Source organism: Coregonus clupeaformis, chromosome 12, assembly GCF_020615455.1.
Source record: "Coregonus clupeaformis isolate EN_2021a chromosome 12, ASM2061545v1, whole genome shotgun sequence".
Classification (NCBI taxonomy): Eukaryota; Metazoa; Chordata; class Actinopteri; order Salmoniformes; family Salmonidae; genus Coregonus; species Coregonus clupeaformis.
Window position 1 is genome coordinate 61401068 of NC_059203.1, and position 19018 is coordinate 61420085.

Here is a 19018-nt window from a genome sequence, read left to right on the forward strand (position 1 = left end):
TATAGCCTATTTTTCTATGGCAGGCCTATCTGTAAACGCCGATACAGCCTGACAAAATACACCATTGAGTGGCCTAATGTAATTTTCTGAACCTTGTTAACTGTCGATAATAAACCCATAACTGATCCAAATAGTTGTATAATCAGGGCTTTATTTCGGCATGAAACACAAAAGGACGTTTGAGCGTTTATTCAAATGATCCTAGATCACTGCAGTTTCCAGCCTAGACAATGATTGTGTACTAACAATAATACATTCCTCATTGCACTGTGTTGTTGCAGACTAGGAGGTATAATTATTTTATTTTCTAAAAACGTAGGCCTACTGATATCAATAGTGAAGCGTGCCTGGGACCGCAGAGCGCAGCCTGGAGGAACGCATAGGACTATATCTTCCATTTGATAATCTGCTACCTAGGCTGAAGGAGTGATGCAGCCTACAACCATGCATGTTGAATTATTGCAACAGCCTATTAAACTGTTACAAATGTAGTCTATAGCCTATTAAAATAGCAAAATATATAACGACCATGACAGTCTATGGAAAAAATCATGGTGCTCGAAACGTCATGATTGTGGGTTCGATTCCCGGGGACACAAACGGAAAATGAATGCATGCATACTGTTGCTTTGGATAAAAGCGTCTGCTTAATGTCACATTTATTATTTTTACACACCTCATATTTGTGAGACATCGAAACATTTTCTGCATGGAACTTTTGACAGTAGCTGGGCTGCCTGCACATTATGATAAGATAGAAGAAAATAAAACAGCGTATCTAAACCAGGTAAGTTATGAATTGTATCACCAACTGTGTAACTTTGTCATAGTGTTTCTTTGTCATAATCCAAGGTTGCATCCCACATTTTTTGCTGAACCGGAACATAGACAAAGTTTAATTCAAGATTGAGACCTCACATCAATGTTTTACAAATCTGTGATTGTAATTTTCAACATAGCAAATAGCAGCATACATGTATTGTCAATTTCCAACATCAATGTTTGCTGAGGTATCCTTAATAGGGAGTTATCATTACCTCTAAAGGAACCAAAAACCCACGATCCAGCAGCGGTGGCCTCTGCTGCTCGAGCGGTCTGCCTTGAAGCTCGATCCGGCCTCGCCGCCTTATTTTCCAATGGTCGTTGGTTAACAGTCGAGGCCAGCGGGAGAAGATACCAAAAACTTCAAAATAGGTATTTGTAGTTGTGTATTTTGTCGCAGTCGTTAGTTTGTGACATTGTAGCTAGCTTCATTTCTGGATATAGTTGTCAAAGTTTATCCGTTAATGTTAGCTAGCTCTTAGAGCAGAGGTAGCTAGCTAAGTCAATACGTTTAGGGTCTAGTCAATGTGATATTAGGTAGCTAATTGAGCTAGCTAGTATTTTTGTTTGTAAAACATCAGTAGTCTACTGTAGCTAAGACTTGGCAAGAACATAGCTAGCTAACAGTCATAGCAGTTATTAGCTACGCTAGCTAACTATGTCAAGTGAGTCCCAAAGGACTTGCTCAACCCCAACTGGTCTCGAGCGGAGATTGCAAAGAGCGCTCCAAGATTCAATTATGATGATTTATTTAGTTTCATGTGTACTATGGCAGCTAAACACTGAATTACAGTAACTCATACAATATTTTTTATATTGTTCTGTGTAACGTAAGCTACCTGAATTATTTGAATCTAGCTAGTTGTCGACCACAAAACAATAAATAGTTTTGTGAAACTATTCATGGTTGACCCTATTGTAACGGAGACACAGGGAGTCAGGAAGCAGGTGCTGAGTTTAATAATAACGAACATGGCGCGATACAAAACAAGAGAAGCGTCTGGACAACCAATACTGCCCGATGAGTAATGCTACAGAGTGCTAGATAAAGAGGAAGTAATCAGGGCTGTGATGAAGTCCAGGTGTGCCTAATGATGGGGCGCAGGTGTGCGTAATGATGGGTTGCCAGGTCCAGTGGATGGTAAACCTGCTACGTCGAGCGCCAGAGCGGGAGTAGTCGTGACACCTATACAGTAAATGGGTGAATCAGCTGCTGTCTTCTTTCATTGAAAAGCAAATCTATAAAAAAATTAACTATAAGTATAATGGGGGAAAAAAACATATATAGGTTGAATGATTAGTGTTCCTTACTTAAACCCCATGTAAAGCAATGTGCACGACAATACATGTCGCCTTGTTTGTCTTCCTGCCAGCAGACTCTCTCCACCCTCAGCCTCTCTGACTGACTGTCTCCACCTTCCACCACCATGCGCCAAATACTCTGACTGTTCACAGCCAGAAACGTATGTGACACAACAGTTATTACTCATAATAACGTCTTATTTGTTGAACAACAATTACAGTCCATCCATTCTGGTTTACAATACATTTTAACTTTCCACTCAGCCTCTCTGATGGACTGTTTCCACCTTCCACCACTGTGCGCCAAATACTCAAAATGTGAATCTGAAGGCTGGCACCCTGAGCTGGTGTGGCAGGACAGTAAAGGAGTCAATCTCAAATGTGAAAACGGTTCAAGGGTGTGTAGACTTTCACTAGGCACTGTATACCCATTGATTCTTGAAGACAATCATTTATAAATGCTTGTTGAGCTTAGTTGAACTGTTCTGCCACATCAGAACCAAACATAGGCCTGTTTAACTGAAAACAAACACTGTATCGCCTCAAAACATGGTTAAAACTATAATTTTTATATGATGGATGGCCAGTTCTTGCATCCATTAGCGCCTATATGTTTATGGTCAGTGCTATCTGGAATCTTTGGGACGTCCCTACCCTTAACCATAACCCTAACCTTAAACATAACCAAATCCCTTACCTAGGATTCTGAATAGCACAGACCATATGTTTATCATCTGAGAGCTGTTTCCATGAAAACTGGGCAGGGGACACAAGATAAGAGAGACTGGTGTGAGACAGACAGTGGTCTGACCATAGAATTAGGAATTAGAATACTATTATGACAATTATTACCATCGTGAGACAGGTTAGTTTTACCCTATTATGACAATTCCCTCTGAAACATTTTATTTTCTGAGGGAAATTGATCCAAGGTCTGCAAGTTGCTCATCCCTGACCTAGAGTCCTAAAATTCTGTGCATAGTTCCCTCTTCTCACAAGGAACAAATTTGCCTCAAGAACCCACAAGGTCTGCCATGATGGATCTTCCGCCATTTTGAATTTTTGAAAAACACTTAAATGACATCTCCTCTGGAACCACAGGGCCGATCTGGATGAAACTTGATATATGGCATCTATGGACCAAGGTCTTTCAACGCAATATTTTCCAGACTAGTATGTCAAACAACGGACCAATAAACATTAATGTGGGCGTGGTCTGGCACATAAATCAGACATGGATATTTGTATTGTAACCAAACTTGGTACACATGTTCCAAACCCTGTCAAGACGCAACATATGCGAGCACATTCAGATTGACCACACGGTGGCGCCACAATAGGCACATATTTATATCTCTTGATCTGTTTGACTTAGTATTGAAATTTCAAAACTCTGTGGTTATTGTGTTGATGTGCTTCCCATTTAAGGTCTGGATTGTGATTCCTAGGATTTTTGTGTGGTGTCAAAAGCTGACTAATTGTAACTACTTATTTTGCTATTTTTTTCCTGTTATTCAAAGGTGCTGTCAGGAGAAACACTTTCACATCCAAGGCTACAGATGAAGAGACTGAGAAGTTTGTCATAAGGTGGCTGCAGCTTGCACCAGACAGAGACAGAGGCAGAAAGGAGAGGACCGAACACAGCAAGGAAAGGGCAGATAGACAGATACATTTACAGTGCATTCGGAAAGTATTCAGACCCCTTAACTTTTTCCACATTGTTACGTTACAGCCTTATTCTAAAATGGATTGTAAAAAATATATCCTTATCAATCTACACATAATACCCCATAATGACAAAGCAAAAACAGGTTTTTAGAATTTTCTTTGCAAATGTATTAAAAATACAAAACTGAAATAACACATTTCCATAAGTATTCAGACCCTTTACTCAGTACATTGTTGAAGCACCTTTGGCAGCGATTACAGCCTTGATTCTTCTGGGGTATACGCTACAAGCTTGACACACCTGTATTTGGGGAGTTTCTCCCATTCTTCTCAGCAGATCCTCTCAAGCTATGTCAGGTTGGATGGTGAGCGTTGCTGCACAGCTATTTTCAGATCTCTCCAGATATGTTCGATCGGGTTGAAGTCCGGGCTCTGGCTGGGCCACTCAAGGACATTCAGAGACTTGTCCCGAAGCCACTCCTGCGTTGTCTTGGCTGTGTGCTTAGGGTCGTTGTCATGTTGGAAGGTGAACCTTCACCCCAGTCTGAGGTCTGGAGCGCTCTGGAGCAGGTTTTCATCAAGGATCTCTTTGTACTTTGCTCTGTTAATATTTTCCTCGATCCTGACTAGTCTCCCAGTCCCTGAAAAAAAAAAAAACACAGCATGATGCTGCCACCACCATGCTTCACCGTAGGGATGGTGCCAGGTTTCCTCCAGACGTGACGCTTGGCATTCAGGCCAAAGACCAGATAATCTTGTTTCTCATGGTCTGAGAATCTTTAGGTGCCTTTTGGCAACTCCAAGCGAGCTGTCATGTGCCTTTTACAGAGGAGTGGCTTCCGTCTGGCCACTCTACCATAAAGGCCTGATTGGTGGTGCTGCAGAGATGATTGTCCTTCTGGAAGGTTCTCCCATCTCCACAGAGGAACTCTAGAGCTCTGTCAGAGTGACCATCTGGTTCTTGGTCACCTCCCTGACCAAGGCCCGTCTCCCCCGATTGCTCAGTTTGACCGAGCGGCCAGCTCTAGGAAGAGTCTTGTTGTTTCCAAACTTCTTCCATTTAAGAATGATGGAGGCCACTGTGTTCCTGGGGACCTTCAATGCTGCAGAAACGTTTTGGTACCCTTCCCCAGATCTGTGTCTCGACACAATCCTGTCTTGGAGCTCTACGGACAATTCCTTCGACCTCATGGCTTGGTTTTTGCTCTGACATGCACTGTCAACTGTGGGACCTTATATAGACAGGTGTGTGCCTTTTCAAATCATGTCCAATCAATTTAATTTACCACAGGTGGACTCCAATCAATTTGTAGAAACCTCTCAAGGATGATCAATGGAAACAGAATGCATCTGAGCTCAATTTCAAGTCTCATAGCAAAGGGTCTGAATACTTCTGTAAAGAAGGATTTTTTTCATTTTCATTTTTATTATTTTTTGCAAAAAATTTAAAAACCTGTTTTCGCTTTGTCATTATGGGTTATTGTGTGTAGATTGCTGAGTATTTTTATTTATTTAATCCATTTTAGAATAAGGCTGTAACGTAATATTTTCAGAATGCACTGTATATAATTCAATTCTTTAATGTATTGGGAAGCTATGTTTCTAAGAACTAAGAAGTATTTTCCCTTTATAAAATGCAGCAAATCAAGCACAAATATATATTTTTCAAACCATTTAGGGAATATCTTTGTTCTACAGAAGTGTTTTGTGGGGGGAAAAGTTATGGACAGGCTAAAAGGGCTTGTTAGTGACATTTTGACAGTTTTATGTGTAATTTTACTGGAGAATAGTTGCACTTTCACAAAAATTGAAGACTACCCAATTTCTTAAAAATATGTCAAGAAATGAAGTACCATATAGATTCAGAGCTAAGCATACATATTTTTATCAGTTACATTTATTGTTGATAGAAATGAAATCTAATACTTCAAGCCCACAATCAGCTCTTTTTGTTTGATATTACAGATTTATTTTGTTCAATTTTCCATAAAGTCTAGGAAAGTTTTGATATCCTTGCTAGTTTTATCGGCTACAAATAGGGATAGAGCAGGGTAGACAAGGTGACAGACTGTCAAGATCGTCGATAGATGAAGCGGACCAAGGCGCAGCGTGATAAACGTACATATTTTATTGAAGTACACCACACGAACAAAACAACAAACGAAACGTGAAGTCCGAGGTTAACACAAACCTTTCGGAACAAGATCCCACAATGACTAGTGAAAACAGGCTGCCTAAGTATGGTTCCCAATCAGAGACAACGAGCTACAGCTGCCTCTGATTGGGAACCACCCTGGCCAACATAGATCTAACCGATCTAGAACGAAAACCATAGCAAACAAAACATAGAAAATCCACACCCTGGCTCAACAATTAAGAGTCCCCAGAGCCAGGGCGTGACACAGACCTTCTGCTTTGGACGATAAAAACCTTTCAATAATAGAGGTCACTCTGTAGCAAGTTATTAAAGATGGATTTTGTTTTCTTTCATCTTGGAGAGAAATTGAGATGTTAAAGAACAATACGGTTCAAGACCAGAAGCTGAAGAGGAGGATTTTGTCTTAAGCTCAATAATGATCCTTGTCTTTTAGTTGTATCATCTACTAACTGATAAAACATTTTTTGACTTATTTTCCAAATATAGAAATCAATGTTGTGTAAAATGCTGATAGATAGTAGTTCTGAAACTGCAGTAAACAGAAGACAAAGGCAGTATGTGGTGATGCAGGCACTTTTCTGCTGGAGAGACACATTTGGTGCCACCCAGTGGATAGAATTAGAATGAGCGTATAATCAGTACTACACTAAAGCTACAGCAATGATTCTAAATTCTATGGAATGTACTGTGTGGGAATGGAATGTGGAACCATATAAATATAATTAATAGAATGGGCTTGGAAGCTCTAACCCTGGAAATTTGACTGGTACACTCGCAATGGCTGCCTGGTATTGTGACGCAATAAATTCCATTGGTATTTTGGAATGTTCGATCAACTGATGCTGGATCGGTAATGTAGAATGTTCATTCAAATGTTGCTATCTGATTTGGCTCATACAATGGAATGTATTTTTTTGTAATGTCAGTTGAGTTGATTCAACAAATCACAGCACAGATTGAAGCGTACACTTCCTGCTTTTACTTCATGGGATGGGTACACTCAATGGCTGCCAGTCCACCCATTATGCTATCATTGACTTGAATGGAGAAAGCCTTTCTATTCATACTATTTCTATGTGTGGAACTCCCCCAAATCTGTTCTGGTTCTTTGCTAGTTTTGTGGGTAAGAAACCACAGAGAATTTCTACTCCCGTTCTATCTCAATGGAAAAGGAAGATACCCTTTTAGTTGGTTGCTAGGACACCAAGTATTTCCTGACCAGGTATGACCAAACCACCCATTAGATATTGCATGTGGTGATATGACATGAGTAGTCCACAGTAGGTGTCTTGTTGCTACAAGTAGTTGACACAGCCAGACTAACAGTCAGACATTGACAAAAAGAAGGCAGCAGAAGATCTGACTGATTACTTCAAAACATACTTTTGGGAACAACCTTCAAAAAGGACTGCTGTAAGGTCACAAATAACCCCATGACATTCATGATGATGATTTTACTTTGGGATAGGCTCCTTACCCATAAAAACGGAACAAGGTTGTAAATGTCAAATATATCATGAGGAAGGTGAGGGATCAGCCCTGAACTACACGGCAGGACCTGGTCAATGACCTGAAGAGAGCTGGGACCACAGTCTCAAAGAAAACCATTAGTAACACACTACGCCGTCATGGATTAAAATCCTGCAGCGCACGCAAGGTCCCCCTGCTCAAGCCAGCGCATGTCCAGGCCCGTCTGAAGTTGGCCAATGACCATCTGGATGATCCAGAGGACGAATGGGAGAAGGTCATGTGGTCTGATGAGACAAAAAATTGAGCTTTTTGGTCTAAACTCCACTCACCGTGTTTGGAGGAAGAAGAAGGATGAGTACAACCCCAAGAACACCATCCCAACTGTGAAGCATGGAGGTGGAAACATCATTCTTTGGGGATGCTTTTCTGCAAAGGGGACAGGACGACTGCACCGTATTGAGGGGAGGATGGATGGGGCCATGTATCGCGAGATCTTGGCCAACAACCTCATTCCCTCAGTAAGAGCATTGAAGATGGGTCGTGGCTGGGTCTTCCATCATGACAACGACCCGAAACACACAGCCAGGGCAACTAAGGAGTGGCTCCGTAAGAAGCATCTCAAGGTCCTGGAGTGGCCTAGCCAGTCTCCAGACCTGAACCCAATAGATAATCTTTGGAGGGAGCTGAAAGTCCGTATTGCCCAGCGACAGCCCCGAAACCTGAAGGATCTGGAGAAGGTCTGTATGGAGGAGTGGAACAAAATCCCTGCTGCAGTGTGTGCAAACCTGGTCAAGACCTACAGGAAACATATGATCTCTGTAATTGCAAACAAAGGTTTCTGTACCAAATATCAAGTTCTGCTTTTCTGATGTATCAAATACTTACGTCATGCAATTTAATGCACATTAATTACTTAAAAATCATACAATGTCATTTTCTGGATTTTTGTTTTAGATTCCGTCTCTCACAGTTGAAGTGTACCTATGATAAAAATGACAGACCTCTACATGCTTTGTAAGTTGGAAAACCTGCAAAATCGGCAGTGTATCAAATACTTGTTCTCCCCACTGATATATATATATATATATATATATATATATATATATATATATATATATATATATATATATATATATATACAGTACTAGTCAAAAGTTTGGACACACCTACTCATTCAACAGTTTTTCTTTATTTTTACTATTTTCTACATTGTAGAATAAAAGTGGAATCATGTAGTAACCAAAAAAGTGTAAAACAAATCAAAATATATTATATATTTGAGATTCTTCAAAGTAGCCACCCTTTGCCTTGTTGACAGCTTTGCACACTCTTGGCATTCTCTCAACCAGCTTCACCTGGAATGCTTTTCCAAAAGTCTTGAAGGAGTTCCCACATATGCTGAGCACTTGTTGGCTGCTTTTCCTTCACTCTGCGGTCCGACTCATCCCAAACCATCTCAATTGGGTTGAGGTCGGGGGATTGTGGAGGCTAGGTCATCTGATGCAGCACTCCATCACTGTCCTTCTTGGTAAAATAGCCCTTACACAGCCTGGAGGTGTGTTGGGTCATTGTCCTGTTGAAAAACAAATGATAGCCCCACTAAGCCCAAACCAGATGGGATGGTGTATCGCTGCAGAATAATGTGGTAGCCATGCCGGTTAAATGTGCCTTGAATTCTAAATAAATCACAGACAGTGTCACCAGCAAAGCACCCCCACACCATAACACCTCCTCCTCCATGCTTTACGGTGGGAACTACACATGCGGAGATCATCCGTTCTCCCACACCACGTCTCACAAAGACACGGCGGTTGGAACCAAACATCTCCAATTTGGACTACAGACGAAAGGACAAATTTCCACCGGTCTAATGTCCATTGCTCGTGTTTCTTGGCCCAAGCAGGTCGCTTCTTCTTATTGGTGTCCCATCTAGGGGAGGGAATGGCCGGCAGGGATGTAGCTCAGTTGATAGAGCATGGCGTTTGCAACGCCAGGGTTGTGGGTTCGATTCCCACGGGGGGCCAGTATTAAAATAAAAAAATAAATAAAATAATTGCATTCACTAACTGTAAGTCGCTCTGGATAAGAGCGTCTGCTAAATGACTAAAATGTAAATGTAATGTAAATGTGTCCTTTAGTAGTGGTTTCTTTGCAGGAATTCGACTATGAAGGCCTGATTCACACAGTCCTCTCTGAATAGTTGATGTTGAGATGTGTCTGTGACTTGAACTCTGTGAAGCATTTATTTGGGCTGCAACTCTAATGAACTTATCCTCTGCAGTAGAGGTAACTCTGGGTCTTCCATTCCTGTGTCAGTCCCCATGAGAGACAGTTTCATCATAGCGCTTGATGATTTTTGCGACTGCACTTGAAGTTCTTGGAATGTTCCGTATTGACCTACCTTCATGTCTTAAAGTAATGATGGACTGTAATTTCTCTTTGCTTATTTGAGCTGTTCTTGCTATAATATGGACTTGGTCTTTTACCAAATAGAGCTCTCTTCTGTATACCCCCCTACCTTGTCACAACACAACTGATTGGCTCAAACGCATTAAGAAGGAAAGAAATTCCACAAATTAACTTTTAACAAGGCACACCTGTTAATTGAAATGCATTCCAGGTGACTACCTCATGAAGCTGGTTGAGAGAAAGCCAAGAGTGTGCAAAGCGGTCATCAAGGCTAAGGGTGGCTACTTTGAAGAATGTCAAATATAAAATATATTTTGATTTGTTTTACACTTTTTTGGTTACTGCATGATTCCAAATGTGTTATTTCATAGTTTTGATGTCTTCACTATTATTCTACAATGTAGAAAATAGCAAAAATAAAGAAAAACCCTTGAATGAGTAGGTGTGTCCAAACTTTTGACTGGTACTGTATATATATATATATATATATATATATATATATATATATACAGTGGGGAGAACAAGTATTTGATACACTGCCGATTTTGCAGGTTTTCCTACTTACAAAGCATGTAGAGGTCTGTAATTTTTTATCATAGGTACACTTCAACTGTGAGAGACAAAATCTAAAATAAAAATTCAGAAAATCAGATTGTATGATTTTTAAGTAATTAATTTGCATTTTATTGCATGACATAAGTATTTGATACATCAGAAAAGCAGAACTTAATATTTGGTACAGAAACCTTTGTTTGCAATTACAGAGATCATACGTTTCCTGTAGGTCTTGACCAGGTTTGCACACACTGCAGCAGGGATTTTGGCCCACTCCTCCATACAGACCTTCTCCAGATCCTTCAGGTTTCGGGGGCTGTCGCTGGGCAATACGGACTTTCAGTTCCCTCCAAAGATTTTCTATTGGGTTCAGGTCTGGAGACTGGCTAGGCCACTCCAGGACCTTGAGATGCTTCTACGGAGCCACTCCTTAGTTGCCCTGGCTGTGTGTTTTGGGTCGTTGTCATGCTGGAAGACCCAGCCACGACCCATCTTCAATGCTCTTACTGAGGGAATGAGGTTGTTGGCCAAGATCTCGCGATACATGGCCCCATCCATCCTCCCCTCAATACGGTGCAGTCGTCCTGTCCCCTTTGCAGAAAAGCATCCCCAAAGAATGATGTTTCCATCTCCATGCTTCATGGTTGGGATGGTGTTCTTGGGGTTGTACTCATCCTTCTTCTTCCTCCAAACACGGCGAGTGGAGTTTAGACCAAAAAGCTCTATTTTTGTCTCATCAGACCACATGACCTTCTCCCATTCCTCCTCTGGATCATCCAGATGGTCATTGGCAAACTTCAGACGGGCCTGAACATGCGCTGGCTTGAGCAGGGGGACCTTGCGTGCGCTGCAGGATTTTAATCCATGACGGCGTAGTGTGTTACTAATGGTTTTCTTTGAGACTGTGGTCCCAGCTCTCTTCAGGTCATTGACCAGGTCCTGCCGTGTAGTTCTGGGCTGATCCCTCACCTTCCTCATGATCATTGATGCCCCACGAGGTGAGATCTTGCATGGAGCACCAGACCGAGGGGGATTGACCGTCATCTTGAACTTCTTCAATTTTCTAATAATTGCGCCAACAGTTGTTGCCTTCTCACCAAGCTGCTTGCCTATCGTCCTGTAGCCCATCCCAGCCTTTTGCAGGTCTACAATTTTATCCCTGATGTCCTTCACAGCTCTCTGGTCTTGGCCATTGTGGAGAGGTTGGAGTCTGTTTGATTGAGTGTGTGGACAGGTGTCTTTTATATAGGTAACAAGTTCAAACAGGTGCAGTTAATACAGGTAATGAGTGGAGAACAGGAGGGCTTCTTAAAGAAAAACTAACAGGTCTGTGAGAGCCGGAATTCTTACTGGTTGGTAGGTGATCAAATACTTATGTCATGCAATAAAATGCAAATTAATTACTTAAAAATCATACAATATGATTTTCTGGATTTTTGTTTTAGATTCCGTCTCTCACAGTTGAAGTGTACCTATGATAAAAATTACAGACCTCTACATGCTTTGTAAGTAGGAAGACCTGCAAAATCGGCAGTGTATCAAATACTTGTTCTCCCCACTGTATATATATATAAAGAAGATCAAATTCATATTTTGCAACATTGTTGCCAAGGTCTGAGTGGCAAACAGCAAGGTTCATACAAACCTGTGCTGTTGCAAACTAAATGGGAGCTAGAAGCAAGAGGAAATAGTGTTTAATAAAAGCATACACTCTTCGATAAAAAAGGGGTTCTTTATTGAACCCTTTGGTCAATTCAAAATGTAACTGCCATTTCGATTCAAACATCAACTGCCATTCCAGCATGATGACACAAAGTTTATTATTTTATTCAAATATAAATCAAATCAAATCAAATGTGTCACACGCGCCGAATACAACAGGTGCAGACCTTACAGTGAAATGCTTACTTACAAGCCCTTAACCAACAATGCAGTTCAAGAAATAGAGTTAAGAAAATATTTACAAAAACATTAAAGTAAAAAATTAAATAAAAAGTAACACAATAAAATAACAATACAGAGGGTATATACAGGGGGTACCAGTACCGAGTCAATGTGCGGGGGTACAGGTTAGTCAAGGTAATTTAATGTAGGTAAGGGTAAAGTGATAATAAACAGCGAGAAGCAGCAGTGTAAAAACAAAAGGGGGGGTGTCAATGTAAATAGTCCGGGTGGCCATTTGATTAATTGTTCAGCAGTCTTATTACTTGGGGGTAGAAGCTGTTAAGGAGCCATTTGGACCTAGACTTGGCGCTCCAGTACCGCTTGCCGTGCGGTAGCAGAGAGAACAGTCTATGACTTGGGTGACTGGGGTCTTTGACATTTTTTGGGGCCTTCCTCTGCCTAGTATATAGGTCCTGGATGGCAGGAAGCTTGGCCCCAGTGATGTACTGGGCTGTACGCACTACCCTCTGTAGCGCCTTACGGTCGGATGCCAAGCAGTTGCCATACCAGGTGGTGAAGCCAAAGTCATATGATAAACTATTAGGTTATTAGAATTTGAGCATTTTTGCAACTTAGCTAGCTAAACAGAAAAAGCTAGGCTTGATGTATACTGAGCAAAAATAGAAACGCAACATGCAACAATTTCAACGATTTTACTGAGTTACAGTTCATATAAGGAAATCAGTCAATTAAAATAAATAAATTAGGCCCTAATCTATGGATTTCACATGACTGGGCAGGGGCTCAGCCATGGGTGTGCCCGGGAGGGCATAGGAGCCTTGATATGCCACACCTTTCAGGTGGATGGATTATCTTGGCAAAGGAGAAATGCTCACTAACAGGGATGTAAAGAAATTTGTGCACACAATTTGAGATAAGTAAGCTTTTTGTGTGTATGGAAAATTGCTGTGATCTTCTATTTCAGCACATGAAACATGCATTGCCGCGGGAAGTAGGGGTGCTGAGGGTGCTGCAGCACCCCCTGAAAAATCAGAATAAAAAAAAGAATATAAAAAAAGATTTTTTTGAACAAAAGTAGTGCAATGGGCCTTTACTAGTATTAGCTGACCGACATAGATGTCAGTACCCAGTGCAAAAACATTTTTTCAGCATCTAATTAAGAACAGTATCTTGCAGGATTCAGTAGTTGGAATTGTAAGAGTTGTTGCCCTGTCCCTTTCTCTGCAATTGTCATTCTAATGGACATGTAGGAAGAACAATGCACAATACAGTAATTGATTACATTGAGACATCAAGTGGTTTGTGATGATGTGATGATGTGGCTCAATTGGTAGAGCATGGTGCTTGCAATGCTAGGGTTGTGGGTTGGATTCCCACAGGGGACTAGTATGAAAATGTATGCACTCACCACTGTAAGTTGCTCTGGATAAAAGCGTCTACTAAAATGGAAAAGGAATGAATAGACCATTTTCAGTTTTCATATAGAAATAAGTTGCATTTGCAAAGTGTTTCAAGAAACAGAACAACATATCAATTAAGTATTTTTATATTTCACAACTGTTTTGTACAGATAATTATCAGACTCAAGTTACAAATGCTGGTAAACACTAAAAGACATGTAAAAACTGCTATACTTCGCAGCATCCCCACCCCCAAACTACATCCCGCGGAAACATGTGACCAACAATTTACAATTTTATATTTTTGTTCAGTATATAATAAGTATTGGTGATTCAATAGCCTAGTTAATCATTACATGACTTTTAACACAACATTTTTTTGCGAAATCTGGCAGTAACCCAGAACTATCAGAAGCAGAGGATCCGACTTTTGGCTGCTGCTGACAACAACTGCATCATAATAATTAAATGTCTGCATAGCATTTTGTCTTCATTTTGGCAGATTAACTTGTGCTTATTTCTGAAGATTAACTCATGTTTTTGTTTATTTTCTTCTTCTTCTCTGGAACCAGTCAAGCTACATACTCGCGGCATGTAGCCAAGCGGCTAATGAGTTGGACTTGTGGCAGGAGTTGGACCTGTGACCGAAAGTCAGCCGGTTCCAATCCTAGGCCTGCTGCTGGAAAAAATGGCAACTGGAGAGCTGCTGGGTTCACATCCTCAAAATATTCCCCCTACTGTTGGGCCGTTGAGCAAGGCCCTTAACCCCACAACATGCTCTCCATCCCGGGGTGCTGCACTGCAGCTTGAAGCTGTGCTCGTCTCAACTGTATGCGTGAGGTCTGCTGTTTGGGGTGGTTGAGAACGGAGCAAAATATACACTTTTGTTTTTCGCTGTAACTAATGGATAAAGTTGTATTGTAAAGAAGTCAGCCAGAGTTGATGTGGGCCATCATTCAATCAAAGAGATGCTTCCAAGGCCACCAGTGCATATTTCCAAACGATGTTTGTATATAATGACAATGCATTCTTAAAACTATGTATTATTTTGTCCATTATTTAATTGTTTATTAAATTATGTTCTTAGCAAAAAAATATTACTATTTAATAGTAGTAGCCATAATTCATAAATGCACCATGCAGGGTTCTATATGGAACCATTTTGGTTCAATGAAGAAGATCCTCAGACGATCAAAGATCCCACCAAAGATTCTCATTGTTCTTGATGTGGAAAATAATCACAATCCTTTATTACAAATCAAAGTTCTTCCAGAGTTTTTGTAGAATCAAGATTTGACTTTATTTACAATTCAACAAAGCCAGGCTAGTCTGCAGAGTAGCCCCCTTCTCTCGTTCTGCCCCCCATCTATATAGTCCCATTCACACACATCCTAGCTTAAAATTCCTCCCTCTACAGTTTCCCGCTCTCTATCGCTCCGCCCACTTCCTTTGTCTAAGATGGCGGCTAAATTTGACTGTCATTCAGTTTAGAAACAATATTATTACAATCAATCATGCCCTTGTCATGCAAAAACACTCATGTTCAGTTTAAACTCTGTTCAACCCCGGCTCTCCCGGGCTTGACCTGAAGACTGATTGTTGGACATGACAGGTCCATACTTAATCTTTCAAACATACACAAACCCCACCCCATCATGCTGTAATCAATCAAGACGATAGCCAAGGAGAGACAAAGGTTTAGCCTGAACTCTGTTCAATGCTGGCGCCGCTCTTTCCACTTTGTTTGAGGAGAGAGGCAAAAGGCCACAGTCTGGTTTCAATCTCTGATAAGGTAGGACAGCCATGGATTTAGGTAAGAGCGAGCAATTCGACCCTAGGTCAGATTCCCACTTCACACACACACAGTGAAATGACCCAATTAAGTTATTGCCTAGCAATCGAGAATTCTAACTATATGTTCGTGATTAACTCAGTTTTATCTCATAGTCCACTAAAAAATCTCCCTCATTCTATCTGTGGTACCACCTCATTTTCGAATGTTGCTATGGGCACAACCAAACAACGGAAGTAATGGATTCGACTTCCGCTTTATTTCCCTACTGAACCTTGCCTGTGGCAAACTTGCCAGAGTAAATTATTTGAGAGTCAATTTATAGAGTATAAAAGTAAAGTAAACAAGTATAAGTGTAAGAGTGTAATTGTATATTTATTTCATTCAAGTTCGCTAACGTTAGCTAGACTTACTAATAGGCTAGTTCTGTTGTGATAATGTTAGTTGTGTTGTGTCAGAGTTAATGCCCAGGCCATCCACCATGCCAATAACTATAATGGTAACTATAACGATAAACTATAGGCTAAGGCTATATAACTATAAAACGTTGGGGAGCATCCACACTAGAGGAACGTTTATCGTTTGTTGTTCTACAGTCCTACACCTGTCAATCAACTGTTCAACGCATAGTACTGCACGCTGCCTATTAATAAGGTGTTAACACAATACCATTTGTGAGGTCTCTTAACTGGTTCAGACCATTCAGTGCATTCAGGGTGTGTTCATTGTCATAGTGACAACTGCAAATAATACTTCAGTGTACATGTAGGCCTAATGACAAATAATCTAGTAATTTGTATTTAAATATAGCAATTCTACAACAAACACCCTTTAGACTGCGCATCTTTTACAGCCTCGTTGCTCAAGTGGTTTGCAAGTGATTTCCGTTTTTCTAGTGGTTGTCTATTCCTTTGGGTCTTCTTCTTCACTCATCTCCGTATGTCCTGTGCAACTATTTGCAATGCATCAGTGCAACAATGTTATCATAAATGGCAAAAAAGTGATCACACTAATGCACTTTCTCTCCTCAACTTTCCCCGACATTCATTTTCTATGCTGTAGGCCTGTTTTGCTTTCAGCATTTAGCAAGAGCAAGCCTGCTTCTTTCACCGAGTAGGCTATTAGGCCTAGTATAAAAAAATATCAAAATAAATGTCCTATACTATAGCTTTTGTAGCCTATACCTTTTCTTGGGATTTCATGAGAAGAGGACTGCCTATTTCGGAGGCTTGCGTAGGCTGCTGCCTGTTGTGTACAGGAAAAGATGGAAGAGAGAGGCTAGTGATGAGTAGCCGAATTAAGACGCTAAATATTAGCTAGATATTAGGCCGTTCATTAGCTAAATATTAGGGCTATAGGCTAAATATTTACCTGTCAAAGCCTAAGAAAAATAAATTAACAGATTATGAAATGGCAGATCTATAGTGCGTTCCTCTGTGGTCCCCGGGCACGCAAAGCTCCACTATTGATTAGGCCTAAGTTTTTAGACAAGAAAATGACTATGCCTGAAATACAACAACACAGAGGAATTGATTATTGTTATCAAGTTAACACACAATTATTGTAAACTGCAGTGATATAGGCTAATATGAATAACCGCTCACACGTCCTGTTTTGTTTCATGCAGAAATAACTGCATAGGCCAACAGCCTAGGCCTGATTATGCAACCATTTTAATCCATTTGGGCATATTCTCGACAGTTTAGAAGGTCCAGAAAGGAACATTAGCAGGTACTCATATGGTGTAGGCCTATTTTTCCAGGATGTAGCTCGGTATCAGTGTTGCCAACTCCTCAGTAAGGAAAGTAGCTATTGGCTGTCCTAAAAGTCGCTAGAAGTTGCTAAATGACGTCATTGCCTAATTTGCATAATTGGCCATGTGCATGTAATTGGAATGGACTCTGTAGGAGAGAGGAATAACGTTGTGGGAGAGAGGAATAACGTTGTGGGAGAGACAAAAAGTGAGTAAAAACACCCTACATTTATATCCCGCCCTGAATGTAAGCCAGGGCGGGATCAGCCAGCGGCGGCTTCCCGCATGCGCGATTCATTTGCAGTCTGGACGCGGAGGGGTGAACATCTCCTGCTCTGACTGCAGCTGGGAGGGACTGCTGCGCGTGGACTGGGCCGCCTGTGAGTGCTTTGGGACAGAGGTAACAAAGCACCCGCTTCTCGTTGAGAAGAGTAAGAACGATACGTGCTTTCACGTCAGAGTCTCCAAAAGGTGCTAGATTTGTTGCTCGTCGCTTTTTTGAAAACGTGTCGCTAGAGGGGTCTGAAAACTCGCTAAACATAGCGACAAAGTCGCTAAGTTGGCAACACTGCTCGGTATTAAGATAGGCCTACTATAGGAAAATATGGGCTTCTCCTTCCAACTCCCCGCCCATTAATGCTGTGGCCTATTTTACATTCAGCAAGCAAGAGCAAGCGTGCATCTCTCCTCCAATAGGCTATCAGTAGGCTAAAGAAAATAAGTTGAAACAACTGTCCAACAAGCTTTTGTAGTCTGGCTTTTCCTTGGACTCCACAAGATTTAAAAGGAATAGCCGTGGCAGAGGCCAGGTGCATAATTGCGCAACAGAACAATGAAGACACAGTCTCGAGATTTAGCCTATAGCCTAAGTTAGAAGCGTAGGCTGTGCATATTAGTCCATAATGCATAAGCTCAATGTTAGGCTTAATAATGCAGTGAATCTATCCAGTCAATTTACACAGAAAAAGGAACAAAAGTTGATCAGATAACGAAATCATAGGTAGCCTAGCTACACTATGTGCGCTCCGGAGGCTCCGCTGAGTGCACCTCCTCACAGTCCCCGGGTACAGAGCTCGAAAAGCTACCGTATTGTTTCTGTTTTTTAGGTACAAGAGATGTATCCTACCTAGGCTACAACAACACAATGTAATGAATAATGTTATTATTGTTTTCAAGTGAGTACAAAACTCTAGTCTAGGTTGTAAACTGTAGTGAATAGCCTATGACATTTAAATAAACGCTCAAAACCACAGCATTTTAAATGCATATTCATTTCGAAATAGCTGCATCTAGCCTGCCTGATTGGGCAACCATTTGGATCAGTTATGTTTTTTTCTTGGCAGTTTAGCCTACAAGGTCCAGGCACATTAGCAGGACAGTAATATGGTGTATTTTGTCATGATGTATCAGCTAACAGAAACATACTAATGCAGGGATTTCTAGTGGCGTGCATATGAATTATGATAATGCACGAGCACGGAGGAAGTTGTATCCATAGTTTCTGCGTTTAGCTTCCGTGTTTTAAAAGCGTTCGAAAATGAGGTGGATAAAAGGCTTCTAGAACTGTTAGGGGTTCCATATATGAATCAAGCAATAGGGCCCTTTATGGTTCTATAAGACCTAGATGTAGCGTTATGAGTCCTTTCCCTATTTTTGGCTGTGCCATTGGCAGTAATGTGTTTAATCAGCTGTAGATGGCGGTGTTTCATTTCAGATAAGGTTCCGCTACCCATTCAGCACTCAGAACAGCCACACCGCAACTGATGAGTGGAGAAAACATTTTC

General features: G+C 41.0%; 1 long non-coding RNA gene across 1 annotated transcript; it reads left to right on the forward strand.

Moving 5' to 3' along the window:
• The first annotated feature begins 1049 nt into the window (after positions 1–1049).
• LOC121578704 lies at positions 1050–14728 on the forward strand. The gene is made up of 3 exons (XR_006002813.1): positions 1050–1194; positions 3645–3711; positions 14262–14728. It is a non-coding gene; the product is annotated as an uncharacterized LOC121578704 (long non-coding RNA).
• The last annotated feature ends 4290 nt before the right edge of the window (positions 14729–19018 follow it).